A 15,111-nucleotide genomic window follows, 5' to 3' on the forward strand; every position below is an offset into this window, starting at 1 on the left:
ATCAAAATATAATTCATTATAAATAGGCGATGTTACCATAGTGGACAGTATACTGGATATATATAGTAAGGAATAGATATGAAATAAGTTTTAATGTATGAGGTAATGTTTAGCTGATTTAAGAGATTAGGTTTGTGTATGTGTTTATATAGATATACTGTATATTTGTGTTTTACTGCAAGATGGTAAAACAGTGTAGGGAACAGGTTTATTCTGCTCTAGCCATAAATAAGGCTAGAGAGGTCACAGTAAGATCAAGAGTCATTGTAGAGAAAAGGTATTAGGCCATAAATGATAATAGGTGTGTGACAGAGCTCTGTTGGTCATTGGAATTCCCAGGTGTGCTTACAGTAGATCAGAATCAAGATTGCAATACCTATCGCAATTATAAAACTGGTTTGTCTATTGTCCAGTAAAGGTTAAAGCTAGGGAGCATAAATTAACTACTATGAAAAGAGATCACATCCATTGATAAAACATGGTGTAACCCACCCCAGGAAAACTTGTCAATACAACAGAACTTTGGATGAAAAGACATTCCAGATTTTACAATACTATACTTGCTTAAGGCAGTGTGGACACCACACTTTTATGACACCATGCCTCTGTGAACAGGACACGACAGCCCAGTTCAATGTTTGTTTTATTACACCTTGGAATCTGACAAACCTATAATTACCTATTCCATTGGAAACTATGAGAATATGATAGTTTGAATTGGTAAAATATGGGATAAAAAGCAGCAGGCTTTTTAGTTAGAGGATGTTAAAGCAGATTATTTATCTTATATAATACCCTTTATGAGGTCTAAGAACACTGTACGCTAACTACGTATGAAGTACCGTAAGGGTACGCACGTTGCGTAACAATCGCTTAGCCGTGGTCGAGACGCTCAAGCGTTACGTTCGCTCACGGCCAAGAGATCACTGGCAGGCACGCTATTGGCTGCCGACTACCGTAATGATTCGCTATAGCGATGCGACCGCTCGAGACCACGAGGAGATCACCAGCGGCGCATACGCTCACAATGTAAAACCTTTATATCTAAACCATGAACAGTGTATTATGCAGTAAACCCTTTGTGTAGTGATATGGTGTAAATGCAACACAGTATAACCTTACTAGCTTAAAAGCAGTTTGAGCGTCACCGACGCTCTGAGAATACTTAACTCTATAAGAAATACACAGATACCTGGGCTTAGGGTCCAACGCCTAATATATATATTTTGAATGATATACTTGCAAAAGACTTAATACAAATACAAATCATACACTACAATATAACATAGACTAACTAACCAGGTAACTACACAGTAAATACAATACAATTAAGTTTAAGAGAAAAATGAGAGAAAGAGAAGAGAGAGAAAGATATGGCCCATAATAACAAGAGAGAAACAGTATGATTACGGAGAAAAACTTACGCACAAAGGAAACGATCGCATGCGCCTCTGGACATCCAGCTCCCGATTTTCAGCAATGATAACCGTTGAAGAGTGAGAGCTGGATGTGATCGGCCTTTCTATTTATGCCCCACACACAATGCAATTCAATGGTCCCTACAATCTCATTGTTCATTGGACACAGGAATTCCTCCTCGCATTATAACAAAAGGTCATAGGTTGATTCATACAGGTGGGCTGTGACTATTTCCAACAGCTCAGGTGGGAGGGAAACTGGGTTTCCCGCCGCATGGGTAATAAAGTGCAAATAAAGTAAATGTTCATAAACTTCTTATGTCCATAACTATTCGCACGAGCGATTGATCTGCTTCAAACCAACACCGGAATATTTCTAATTAAATATTCTTCCGATGGATACTAAACACCACTGTATTACTCCTGTCTGACCCTTCGTATCAAACAAAGAGGGATTTCTCTGTTCATGAACATTCTATATTAACCAAACTTTCAGAATCTATCAAAGGGACCATGATCTAAAAAATACATTATATAGTGAAAATATGTAATGATTGAGTCGCACGCTACGATCACATAAACTCTACCGTAAATACGCATACCGTGCGCCTGCGGGTGCCCGCGACTGTGAGTATGCGCACGTACGGGAGAGCGTACGCATGCGCAGCACGGACCTGTGTGAGGTGCAAATATGGTAGTGTGCATAGAGATATTTTTCTGACTTTGACAGTCCACCCTTTGGCAGTCAACAATAACTGCCACTTCCTGAAAACATTTCAAAAAGAGAAAAATATATGTTAGGGGTTAATACATTTACATGGTTGGGTAAGGGAGGAGAGGAGAAGGTAGGAAAAGGGTATGACCTAGTGAGATAGCAGAAGCATGTGTGTATGAATCCGTGCTTGGGGGTCATGTATCATCGTGCCGTACGTGTTTTAAATCAAGCTTCGAGGTATTGCGAAGTATACATTTGAATTCCTTCTTATCCCGTGGTACGGGTCTGTGGATGGGCTGTCAAACTTTACCGAGCTCTTTTCGGCTTTGGTTGTAACAAAATGGGGGAGCACATTGTAGTTGATGATACATGAATGGGGAAGATATGTGATTGCTGATATCTGTGCCTGTATTCCCTATCGACTATGTGTGTCATTACCTGAGGGTTGTAGAAATGAAGAAAAGACATAATTACGGTAAATGCGGTGGTATTCTATGTCAGGTAAATGTACATTCGTCGATTGAGGTCTTGTTTGGTGTCTGTTGAATGCAGTCTTCTTTGTGCTTTTGCTCATAAGGTGCGAGCAAAGCTGTCAATGTCCATAGATTTACAAAAGTGTTGGGCTAGCGTAATTTTAAAATTTCTAGGGAAACTGGGGATCCATGGCATAGTTCATCAAAAATCTGTGTATTAGGTTGTCAAAACTTCTTCTTTAATCCATCTGTTGTCTGTATATCGGCTCATCAAATTCCTCGTCCAAGTGGGTCTTTTTACCTTGGAGGAAACGGAAAAACAGGTGAAAGAAACGGACCGTAGAAATCGCATTTTCATCACATCATTGTTTCTACATTTGGGTCATAAATCAAGTCCATTGGAATTACAGTTTCCTCACTCCTTAAACTCATTACCCTAGTACGATGATTGCACCTCATTAAAGCCTGACCGCATCTAAATATCAAACCAATCGTTATGATAACACCTAAGATACATAGGAGAAACTTCCCAACATCCATTATAACTCCTTGGGCCCATTCTCCTAAACCGGAGAACCAATTTCGCGGGTTCAACCATGACACCCAACCAGTCAGCTCATTACTCACAGCAGCAAGGGTGAGATTGTGTCTTCTGCGAAATTCCCACTTTAGTTGGAGAATATCGTCCATCTTTTGGTCTATGACCTCGACCGGGTCCTCGGTACTATTCGTAATATATGTGCAACATTTCATGCCGTATTGTGTTGCCAGTGTGACACAATATCCGCCTGTCACTGCTGTGAGGTAATTAAGAACCATTCTATGCTGTACCAGTTCTGTTTTGTAAGCTTGAAGTTCCCTTCCAGTATACCTAAACGTGTCATCATACATTTCAGTGATATTATCTAACAAATTTGCAAGCGCAGATATGTATTTATAATTCAACACTCCTCTGGCGGTGCGAGTGATGTCTAACGCGATTAGAAACTGAATCCCGGTGGATTCATGGATCATGTCAGAGGCTGGATGCTCTGTTCTTTCTATCAGGTGCCGTTTAACTACGTGCTCGTAATGGGTGTGAGTATAAGGAGTTTGGGCAACACGGTGTATGTCTTTCATTTTGTCATGTGATACAATCATTACTTCAGGCAGTACTTTTCCAATATAACACAATCCTTCAGAGTTTGGGGCAAGCCACTTATACGCCTTTCTCCCGCATATGAAATATGCATCATCGGGGAGAACATATGGGACGGAGTAGGACATAACCATATTACACACCTTCCATGTGAAATCTCCTAACCCTAATTCTTCCATCTGCTTAGTACACGTATCAGGTTGTACGATATGTGCACAGTATCCTGGTGATACCTCTCCAACTCTCGTAATCCTATTTCCTAAGGTATACCTATACCGGAAAGATTTTCCTCTACTGGCTATGTGGCGTATAAGCTCTGTATCTGTAGGCATTCTATCTGCTCTGTGTGAAAAGGTCATGGTTTGATTACTCCATGACACTTCCCAATTTCCCGGCTTTCGGGGATTGGAGATGTTAAAACATAATAGGGACCTATCCACATGGTATTGGTGGAGCTTCAAACTAGGAGGGCTGGAGATATTAAACCTCCTGTCCACCAGTCTCCCACCACTTAACTCAAGTACCTCCCCTAACGTTAAAGGAAATGGTACTAGCCCTGATTTGCTATGACCTTGAGGTACTTGAGAGCATACCCAACAATCTGGTTGATTTAACACACTACCCACTAAAGAGTGATAGTCACTCAAGGGATGCCGGTCCATATGGATATTAAAACTGGATTGGCATTTCTTTATGCACCCATCCTCAATGACATTGTTACAAAGCCGACAGATACAGTTTTCTTCAGCTAACAATCCTTCACAATTCCTTCTATGGTCAATGCTATCGGATCGTTTTCTGATACTCGCCTTTACTTGTTGGTTAAGTTGTTCTTGGAAAACTACGCCTCCATTTCTGTCATCAGAACCCATTCCAGAACCTCTCTCGAACTCCATGGTACTCTCGCCGGAACAGACTGCTCTGGTCAACATCATGGTCAACAGGAAAATCCGGATCACAGTCTCTTGAGGCAAGTCCATCTTAGGAGGAGACGAAGAAGAATGAGAAGGGGGGAAAAATAATTTGAGGGAGAGGGGATGGGAAGTGGAGAAAAACAATAAAAGGGAACAGGGGATCGACAACTGCTTTTGATCTTGTGGTTCTCGATGCTCAGGTGCCGCCTTAGTCCTCCTGGAACAGACACTCTAGTGATACAACCTCTACCGTCTGTTCCTTATCACAGGACTTCTCTGGATCAACGACCTTCTTACAGTGGGACGAATGAACCCAAGTCTCTCTCTCAGCAACCTTCAATGCTGTAGTGCTAGTCAATAAGACCTGGTATGGTCCTTCCCATCTGTCAATAAGGCAACCTGAGCGTAGAAAATTCTGTATCATTACATAATCCCCAGGTTCAATGTCATGACAATTACTATCTGGTAAGTCAGGAATCACTAACTTCAGATTATCATTTTGATTCCTTAACTGTTTACTCATGTTAATCAAGTATTTTACAGTCACTTCATTGTTACACTTCAAATCATCCTGAGGGTTAATCATAACATGCGGTTGTCGACCAAACAAGATTTCAAAGGGAGACAGATTAAGAGGGGACCTGGGAGTGGTTCTGATGCTGTACAGTACAATGGGTAAAGCTTCTGGCCATGTCAATCCTGTCTCTGCCATCACTTTACTCAGTTTATTTTTAATAGTGCTGTTCACTCTTTCCACTTTCGCACTCGCCTGTGGACGGTATGGAGTGTGCAGCTTGCTATCAATTCCCATCAATTTACACATTCTTTGAAAGACATCACCTGTAAAATGGGTACCCCTATCACTCTCGATTATTCTAGGGATACCATATCTACATACAAATTCCTGCACAATTTTCTTAGCAGTAAACATAGCGGTATTTGTGGCCGCCGGAAATGCTTCGACCCAATTTGAGAAAACATCTATACAAACAAGTACATATTTCAAATTTCGACAAGGGGGTAATTGAATAAAGTCAATCTGTATTACCTGGAAAGGGCCGCCGGCAGGTGGGATATGGGATGGTTCTGTTGGTATTGTTTTTCCGATGTTCTTTCTCAGACAGGTAAGGCATGACATTGCTCTTTTACTCGCATGAGATGAAAATCCTGGGGCACACCAATATGCTCTTACCAACTTGCACATCCCTTCCCTGCCCAGATGAGTCAGCCCGTGAGCTGCCTCAGCTAAACATGGAAGATATGCTCTGGGGGCCACCGGTTTACCTTGTCCATCCGTCCAGAGTCCTGAGGACTCCTGGCCATATCCCTTTGCCTTCCAGACTGCCTTTTCCTGTGTGGAACACAAATTTTGCATCTCACACAACTTCTGTGTGTTGATGGTATTAAATACCATCAGTTGTGTGGTGTCTGTCTGTCTGGGGGTACCAGCTGCTAATTTAGCCGCTTCGTCTGCTCGGCTGTTACCAAGTGATACTGGGTCTTGGCTATATGTGTGTGCTTTACATTTGATAACAGCCACTCTGTCGGGTTCCTGTATCGCTGTTAGAAGCCTTTTTATATGAGCTGCATGCGCTACCGGTGTACCAGCTGCCGTCATGAAATTTCTGAGGCGCCATAGGGCTCCGAAATCATGGACTACCCCGAATGCGTATCTAGAATCGGTGTAGATATTGGCTGATTTGCCCTTAGCCAATTCACATGCTCTGGTTAGGGTGACCAGTTCAGCAACCTGGGCTGAGTGAGGTGGGCCTAGCGGTTCCGCTTCTATGGTGCCTTGGTCATCTACGACTGCGTATCCAGTACACAAGTCTCCCGAGTCTGACTGTCTATGACAACTACCGTCCGTGTAGAACGTAAGTTCTACATCTTCCAGTGGGTTGTCACTGATGTCAGGTCTTGCGGTAAAATTTTGGGTCAAATATTCCATACAATCATGAGTGTCTTCCTTTGTATTAAATTCTCCTTCCCCACCACTCTCATCCTCCACCCTTTGTGCCTGTCCAGGCACACCTGGGAGATATGTTGCCGGATTTAATGCACTGCATCTCCTTATGGTGATGTTTACGGGGGCCATTAGTGCCAATTCCCATCTTGTAAACCGCGCTGATGAGACGTGTCTGGTTTGGGCAGAATTTAACAAGGCTGACACTGCATGTGGTGTATGAATTGTGAGGTTGTGACCTAGCACGACGTCTTCGCTTTTCGTTACTAGCAATGCTATCGCAGCAACGCTTCGCAAGCATGTGGGGAGGGATCGCGCTACCGTATCTAGCTGAGCGCTGTAATATGCTACTGGCCTGCTGGCATCACCGTGCTTTTGGGTTAGTACGCCTGCCGCGCAACCAGCACTTTCTGTTCCATATAGTTCAAAGGGTTTCCCATAGTCCGGCATACCCAATGCTGGTGCCTGCGTTAGGCACTGTTTAAGTCTCTCAAATGCTGTCTCAGACTCGTCTGTATGCGAAATCCGATCAGGTTTGTTTGAGGAGACCATTTCCTGCAAGGGTAACGCTAGGATGGAAAACCCTGGGATCCAGTTACGGCAATACCCACACATTCCTAAAAATGTTCTGATCTGTTGCTGGGTTTGTGGCAGAGTCATGTCTCTAATTGCTTGAATTCTATCAGCGGTCAGGTGTCTCAGTCCTTGTGTTAGACAGTGTCCCAAATATTTTACCTTAGTTTGGCATAATTGCAACTTGTCTTTGGAAACCTTGTGTCCTGTGTCTGAAAGATGAAACAGGAGCTGTTTCGTATCCTTCAGGGATGCTTCCAATGAATAAGAACACAGTAGTAGATCATCCACGTACTGTATTAATACTGATCCACTCACTGGTTGGAAAGACTGTAAACAATCATGCAAAGCCTGAGAAAATATACTTGGGCTATCTATGAATCCTTGTGGTAATCGAGTCCATGTGTATTGGACTCCTCTGTATGTGAATGCAAACAAATATTGACTGTCAGGGTGCAGAGGTACCGAAAAGAAAGCGGAGCAGAGGTCAATAACAGTGAAACATTTCGCAGTGGGAGGGATTTGCATTAGGATGACAGCTGGATTTGGCACTACGGGGAACTGACTCTCAACTATTTTGTTAATCCCCCTTAGATCCTGCACTAGCCGGTAACCCCTCCCCCCACTCTTTTTAACAGGGAAGATGGGACTATTGGCAGTGCTGGACGTTCTTACCAGAATGCCCTGTTGTAGCAAGCGCTCTATTACGTGATAAACTCCTAACTCCACCTCTGGCTTCAGAGGGTACTGTGGGATTTTTGGAGCTATCCTACCATCTTTTACTTGTACAACTACCGGAGCTACGTTTGCCATTAATCCAGTGTCCTGTCCATCTTTTGTCCAAAGTGACTCTGGTATCTGAGATGTCATTTCTTCTACTTGGGAGGGAGTCCTATTTGTCATAATGGTATGTGACATTAATTTTGACGGGGAGTCTAACATGTCTCGTACTTCCTGAGCGTGATTCTCAGGTATGTCCAAGAATACACCTTCAGGAGTACAATAAATGACGCACCCCATTTTACACAATAAGTCTCTACCCAGGAGATTGGTCGGTGCCGATGCAGCCAGCAAAAAGGAATGCTTGGTATGTAACGGCCCTACTGTAATCTCGGCTGGTTTGCTAACAGGGTAGTGCTGGACTACTCCCGTTACCCCTATGGCTGGAATTGTCTTACCAGTGGTTCTCATGCCCACTGTCGAATTTATCACTGATTTGGCCGCCCCTGTGTCTACAAGAAAGTTTAATGATTTACCAGCTACATTGATTGCAATTTCTGGTTCACTTCCAAGGCTTGCAATCAATTTTACTGGCTGCAGATTACAGGTATGGCCACACCCCTATTGGGTATGGTGACCTCCCTGAATCCCGCTGGCAGCAACTACTTGTGAGGGAGTTAGCTGGGAACTACCAGAGGTTTGCCAATCTCTGTTTGGGGGGTATCTTTTTGTTTCCCCTGCATGTGGCTCATAACTCCGTTTCTGCGGACCCTGCTCCCAATGTCGTGTGTCGTGTCGTTGTCTAGGGGGTTGATAAGATTTTTGTACATTTCTCGATCTACAGTCTCGTGCAAAGTGTCCCTGTTTGTGACAAAAATAACATGTTACCACATTTGACTTACCCACAGGGTTTGGTGATGTTAACACAGGCTGTTTTGTGGTCAGGGCCTGTATACTTACTGCCATTAACTTATCACTTTGTTGTTCCCTGTGTCTGGTGATGTTCCTATCGTGATCAATAACAGCCTCTCTCAAAGTAGCCACAGACAGACCTCGCCAACATGGTTGTGTGGTCTGTACCCTAGTCTTTAATGATTCTTTTAAACCATCCATCAGTACCGATACTGCTACTTCTCGATGGTTTATGTTTGTTTTAATGTCCTCTATGCCTGTGTATTTTGCCATTTCTGATAATGCTCTGTGAAAATACTCTGCAGCTGTTTCTGACTCCTTCTGTTTAATGGAGAATATTTTGTTCCATTTAACTACGGCTGGGAAATACTCCTTTAACTGTAAGCTTATTCTTTTTACATTGTCTTTGTTGTACACATCTGTAAGAGGTACATCCTGATCTAATCCACAGTCAGCTAAAAATTGAGTTGCGTCAACATTGGAGGGTAAACATGCTCTCAGCAATATCTGCCAGTCTTTGTTGTTGGGCTCTACAGTGTTACCTAGGTCTCTGATGTATTTTTGGCTGGCAACTAAGTATTTTCTAGGGTCAGGGAATTCAGTCCTTAATTCCATTCTGGAAAATGGGCTATACATGGCAATGTTCCTCACAGGGGTGACTCCTGATGTGTCAGTTTTCCCATTTGGAACAGCTATTACCCTAACAGGATTAACTCTAACAATATCACTCTGTGTGGGTTCTACAGCCTGTGGTGAAATGGCTTCAGCATAGTGTATGGTGCCGTACTTACCTGTAGATACGACCTCACCTATCCCTCCGCTAGGGGCCCTTGTTACTAATCTCGTGGGTGGAGCTGTGCCTACTGTGGTCTCTGCTATGGTGGCTGCTAGAGAGAGCGCTGAAATTGTTGCCGATTCGTCTTCTTGATCACACTCCTGAGGAAAGTTCAAAACAGGGTACAACTTGCACGGGTTAATACTTGCATTGGTTAATTGGTTAACATTATCTTTAACATTTACACAGTTGCTAAGTGTTTGTGTGTTACACCTTAGTGCGTCATTCTCCGCAACCAATTTCTCTCCCGATATATATGGTGGCGGTGGGGCCGTGGCTATCAGTTTTCTGATTGAGCCAGATCCCGCCGCCTGAGCCAATCCTCTCTGTATGTCACCCTCCTGTTGCCACAACTGCAAATAATCATAATGCTTGATTCGTCTCTTTGCTGATTTAATGAGACATATCCTTCTCCTTAAATTCGTTAACACTTCTGTGCTGAAGCTACCTACTCTTGGGAATTTCTCCCCGTCATGTACCGTCATTCTCTCCCATTCATCACATAAAACCTCTGTGTGTGAACCGTATTTTTCACACATCACGTACCTTGCCGACCCAACTGGTCGGTTCACTGAATCAACCCGAACCGAGGTTGATCGCCCCCTACCTGAACAAGTGGCCCCCATAGTTCGAAGGTGTTGCTTTATTCAGCCAACCCTTACGCAAACCAAAATGTTCAAAATAGGCTGACGGTGGCGGTTTACCGAGTACCCCACTCACTCGCCCACGCCGACCAATACGACCTGATCACACCGATATGGTGCTGGCGTACTCGACCCAGGGCCCCTGCGACCTGAACCTCTATTTACTGGAACCTGTGAGGGTGATCCGAAGAACACTTACTCTTTCCAGTAACTATTGGTTGTTGGATAGTTCCTGAGTGAGCAGCGAACTTCCCTTAAAATAAAAAAAATTACACAAATCACGTTAGAATGTACAAATAGCGTTTATGACCTTCGTACACAAATAGTACCGGTCAGGTTTACTAATGTACACAATTACGTGCGGTACAATCGTTCAGCACATAAGCAACTAATCTTATGTACGGAGCGACCAGTGGAATCGAAAATTGCGGCTGCGAATTCCTTCAGCCAGAGCTTGTATGGCCTATATGGGTGTTGCACCAACCCTTTCTTGGTGTTGTGCCTGTGGACTGTATAGCGGACTTCCTTGTCTGCTGTACCTGAACCTGTTGGTCTGCTATGACCTCCTGGTCTGTTACAGTATGACCTCCTGGTCTGCTACACTCTAATGCTCAAATTGTATGTTTTAACCAGGGATGCCTCCCTAGCCACCATGTACGTCACTTACACGCATGTACCTCACGAGAACTCGACTTTTCTTGTGGTTCAACCTGTAAAATTGTATACAACACACTCACTCACCACATGTACACTTTTGTTTCTATTTCTATTTCTGCGCAGAAATTTCTCTTTAGACCAGATGTGTTACAAATTAGGAGAAGGATCTATTAATTTAAATTTCGAATTTAAAATAAATTTGTGCGATTTATCGCCTTGCGTTATTTACCGCGTTGCGCTATTTATCGCGTTGAGAAGCGAAGAAAAAAAAAAAACTTGTGATTTGAGTTACGTGGGCGTACCCGGACGCTCCGCTGCGTGATATACGCTGCGTGCGTCGGCCTTTGGTTTGCGTACGCAAGTCTCAGTCCTTTGTTAGAGACACGTGTACGCAAAATAAAGATCCACCGTAACACAATTTATACGTTTATCAATGTAGATGATCCTTGATCATCTACCGCGCACCACACTGACTTCGCCTTGTCTCTCAGGCAGAGCTGTGTGTTTGTCTATACTTTAAATATATTACCTTTACTTTTACACTTTGAAATAGCGGCAAATCTCTCTCAGCACGTTTATCAATTATATAATAGCAAACAGGAGAGTGATATACGAAAATACACGAATGAAAAGAAATGCAGATATGCGTGCGTGTGTACGCAAGACAGAAAAATAAACAGTTTTAAAAGAGACTAGCGTGTTGTTCTTACCTCCGGTTCCCGGATTCCTTCAGCACCCTTTACTAAGAGAAGCAGACGCTTATCCAAACAGCACTACGAGGAATATGATCTCCCGCCCTTTGCTGCTGGATAATGTCTGCTGTAATTACCTAGTGCAGATATGTGAAGGACAGGACGAGCCCGCAATTGTTAAAGCAGATTATTTATCTTATATAATACCCTTTATGAGGTCTAAGAACACTGTACGCTAACTACGTATGAAGTACCGTAAGGGTACGCACGTTGCGTAACAATCGCTTAGCCGTGGTCGAGACGCTCAAGCGTTACGTTCGCTCACGGCCAAGAGATCACTGGCAGGCACGCTATTGGCTGCCGACTACCGTAATGATTCGCTATAGCGATGCGACCGCTCGAGACCACGAGGAGATCACCAGCGGCGCATACGCTCACAATGTAAAACCTTTATATCTAAACCATAAACAGTGTATTATGCAGTAAACCCTTTGTGTAGTGATATGGTGTAAATGCAACACAGTATAACCTTACTAGCTTAAAAGCAGTTTGAGCGTCACCGACGCTCTGAGAATACTTAACTCTATAAGAAATACACAGATACCTGGGCTTAGGGTCCAACGCCTAATATATATATTTTGAATGATATACTTGCAAAAGACTTAATACAAATACAAATCATACACTACAATATAACATAGACTAACTAACCAGGTAACTACACAGTAAATACAATACAATTAAGTTTAAGAGAAAAATGAGAGAAAGAGAAGAGAGAGAAAGATATGGCCCATAATAACAAGAGAGAAACAGTATGATTACGGAGAAAAACTTACGCACAAAGGAAACGATCGCATGCGCCTCTGGACATCCAGCTCCCGATTTTCAGCAATGATAACCGTTGAAGAGTGAGAGCTGGATGTGATCGGCCTTTCTATTTATGCCCCACACACAATGCAATTCAATGGTCCCTACAATCTCATTGTTCATTGGACACAGGAATTCCTCCTCGCATTATAACAAAAGGTCATAGGTTGATTCATACAGGTGGGCTGTGACTATTTCCAACAGCTCAGGTGGGAGGGAAACTGGGTTTCCCGCCGCATGGGTAATAAAGTGCAAATAAAGTAAATGTTCATAAACTTCTTATGTCCATAACTATTCGCACGAGCGATTGATCTGCTTCAAACCAACACCGGAATATTTCTAATTAAATATTCTTCCGATGGATACTAAACACCACTGTATTACTCCTGTCTGACCCTTCGTATCAAACAAAGAGGGATTTCTCTGTTCATGAACATTCTATATTAACCAAACTTTCAGAATCTATCAAAGGGACCATGATCTAAAAAATACATTATATAGTGAAAATATGTAATGATTGAGTCGCACGCTACGATCACATAAACTCTACCGTAAATACGCATACCGTGCGCCTGCGGGTGCCCGCGACTGTGAGTATGCGCACGTACGGGAGAGCGTACGCATGCGCAGCACGGACCTGTGTGAGGTGCAAATATGGTAGTGTGCATAGAGATATTTTTCTGACTTTGACAAGGAAGAAAGGAGGAAGGAGAAGGAGAAGGAAGGAAGTCAGTCAGGAGGAGAAGTCATGGAGAACATGCAGAAGGAATGATTCTTGGGATGGCAATCTTTAACTTGCAAGTATACATTTTATGTTAGCAATTGAAACTGTTTGTGAAACTTATGTCATGTTGTTTTATGTTATGTAACGAAGGAAGCTTAATATAATCATTAGTATATATATCACTACTGTGTATATCTTATTCTGTACGATTTGATCTGCCTGTAAATAAAGAATCATATAAAAAGAGCGGTAATATTCAAGCTTGAACTCTCTTTAAGGAATCTTAAAGTCATATTTATATATATATATATATAAGGACTGCATATATTTATCAGCCACTTAGTAAGCCTGACATAATATATTTGCAGATATATATGATAAACGCATATTAATTAAAATATATCCATATATTAAATACCATATATGATAGAATAAATATTAATATTCATAAATATGATTCCATAAATCAATAGGACCAATTTGATGAAGTAGGGTGGCTTCACTAATACACCTTTCACATCGCAATGTCGGGGTCCCACTCGGGAATTGGAGAGGGTCCTTCCCGGGTGGTACCCAACATTGGACCCTTGCACACTGCCACCTCGACCCGGCAATATTGATATCATGGGCGGTGCCGGCGCTGGGAAATCACATAATTTCCGCGCCGCCTCTCCCTATGCAGTGAACGGGTCCCAGGTCGAATCGACCCACCATCCCTTTCACACTGCACCTGACCCGGTATTTCACCTGGGAATAACACTGCTTGATTCCCAGTTTGAATTACCGGATCAGGCGACTCGGGAATTCGACCATGGCCCCTTTCACACCGCACAGCGACCCGTGTCGACCCGGCAATATACCGGGTCAATACTGGGTTATTTTTGTGGTGTGAAAGGAGTATAATCTCCAAGAGCCATCAATGTGGGAGGTGCAATATTTGTGGCATTGTACGGTATTGGTGTGGCCATGAAGACATGGTTCACCGCAAATCATGTCATCAAGCCCTCAGACCGGCCACTTCACTGGGGGGAGTGGACAGGATCTGGGAGACTGGTCTCTCACTGGAGAGCCTCCCAGAGAGTAGTCATGTACGCATTGCATCTGCACCCATTCCAGTGTATATTCTGCACACAGGCAAAGTTTGCATGTAACTTAGAACCATTTCCATGGTACGATTCAGATAGCATCATGTGCAACAACCAACTGACACATATTACTTCAGGAGGGTTCATTCTAAGCACTGAGGTCATGGGTTCGATTCCCACCATGGCCCTAATGGTGTGAAGTTTGTATATTCTCCCTGTGCTTGCGTAGGTTTCCTGCAACAATCCAAAATTATACTGATAGGTTAATTGGCTCAGGACAAAAAGTATCCCTAGTGTGTAAGTGTGTGCGTGTACATGTGTTTAGGTCAGACTAGACGGGCAAAGTGGTTCGTATTTGCCCCTGCATAAGGTGAACGTATTCTCTCTTTGTTGCCTTAAATCCAGCACATTTTGGCAACAGTAACATTGAGCCAGATTCAGAGATAGACGCAGTGGCTCTGCTAAAAGATGCTAATGCCGCAGGGGGCGTCTTGTGTCTATAGACACCTCATGCCGGCTTCTGTGATCAGCTGCTGCGTCCGAGTATGCAGCATCTGATCATCTGAGTAACCCTCATGTTACTCAGGATAACTGGGGAAGTAATACTGCTGAAGCCAGTGACACTGTGTGGAAGGACGCAGCCATTGGCTTCACCATGCCCAGAAAGCAGGGTCGAGATGCCCCAGTTTTCAGCAATGCTGGCCATCACTGCCCCTTCCCTGCCCTCTAATGGCCGCATGTCAATCATCTGAATTAGGTCCATTTTCCCTACATACAAATT

Source organism: Pseudophryne corroboree, chromosome 7 (assembly GCF_028390025.1).
Source record: "Pseudophryne corroboree isolate aPseCor3 chromosome 7, aPseCor3.hap2, whole genome shotgun sequence".
In the NCBI taxonomy this organism is placed as follows: domain Eukaryota; kingdom Metazoa; phylum Chordata; class Amphibia; order Anura; family Myobatrachidae; genus Pseudophryne; species Pseudophryne corroboree.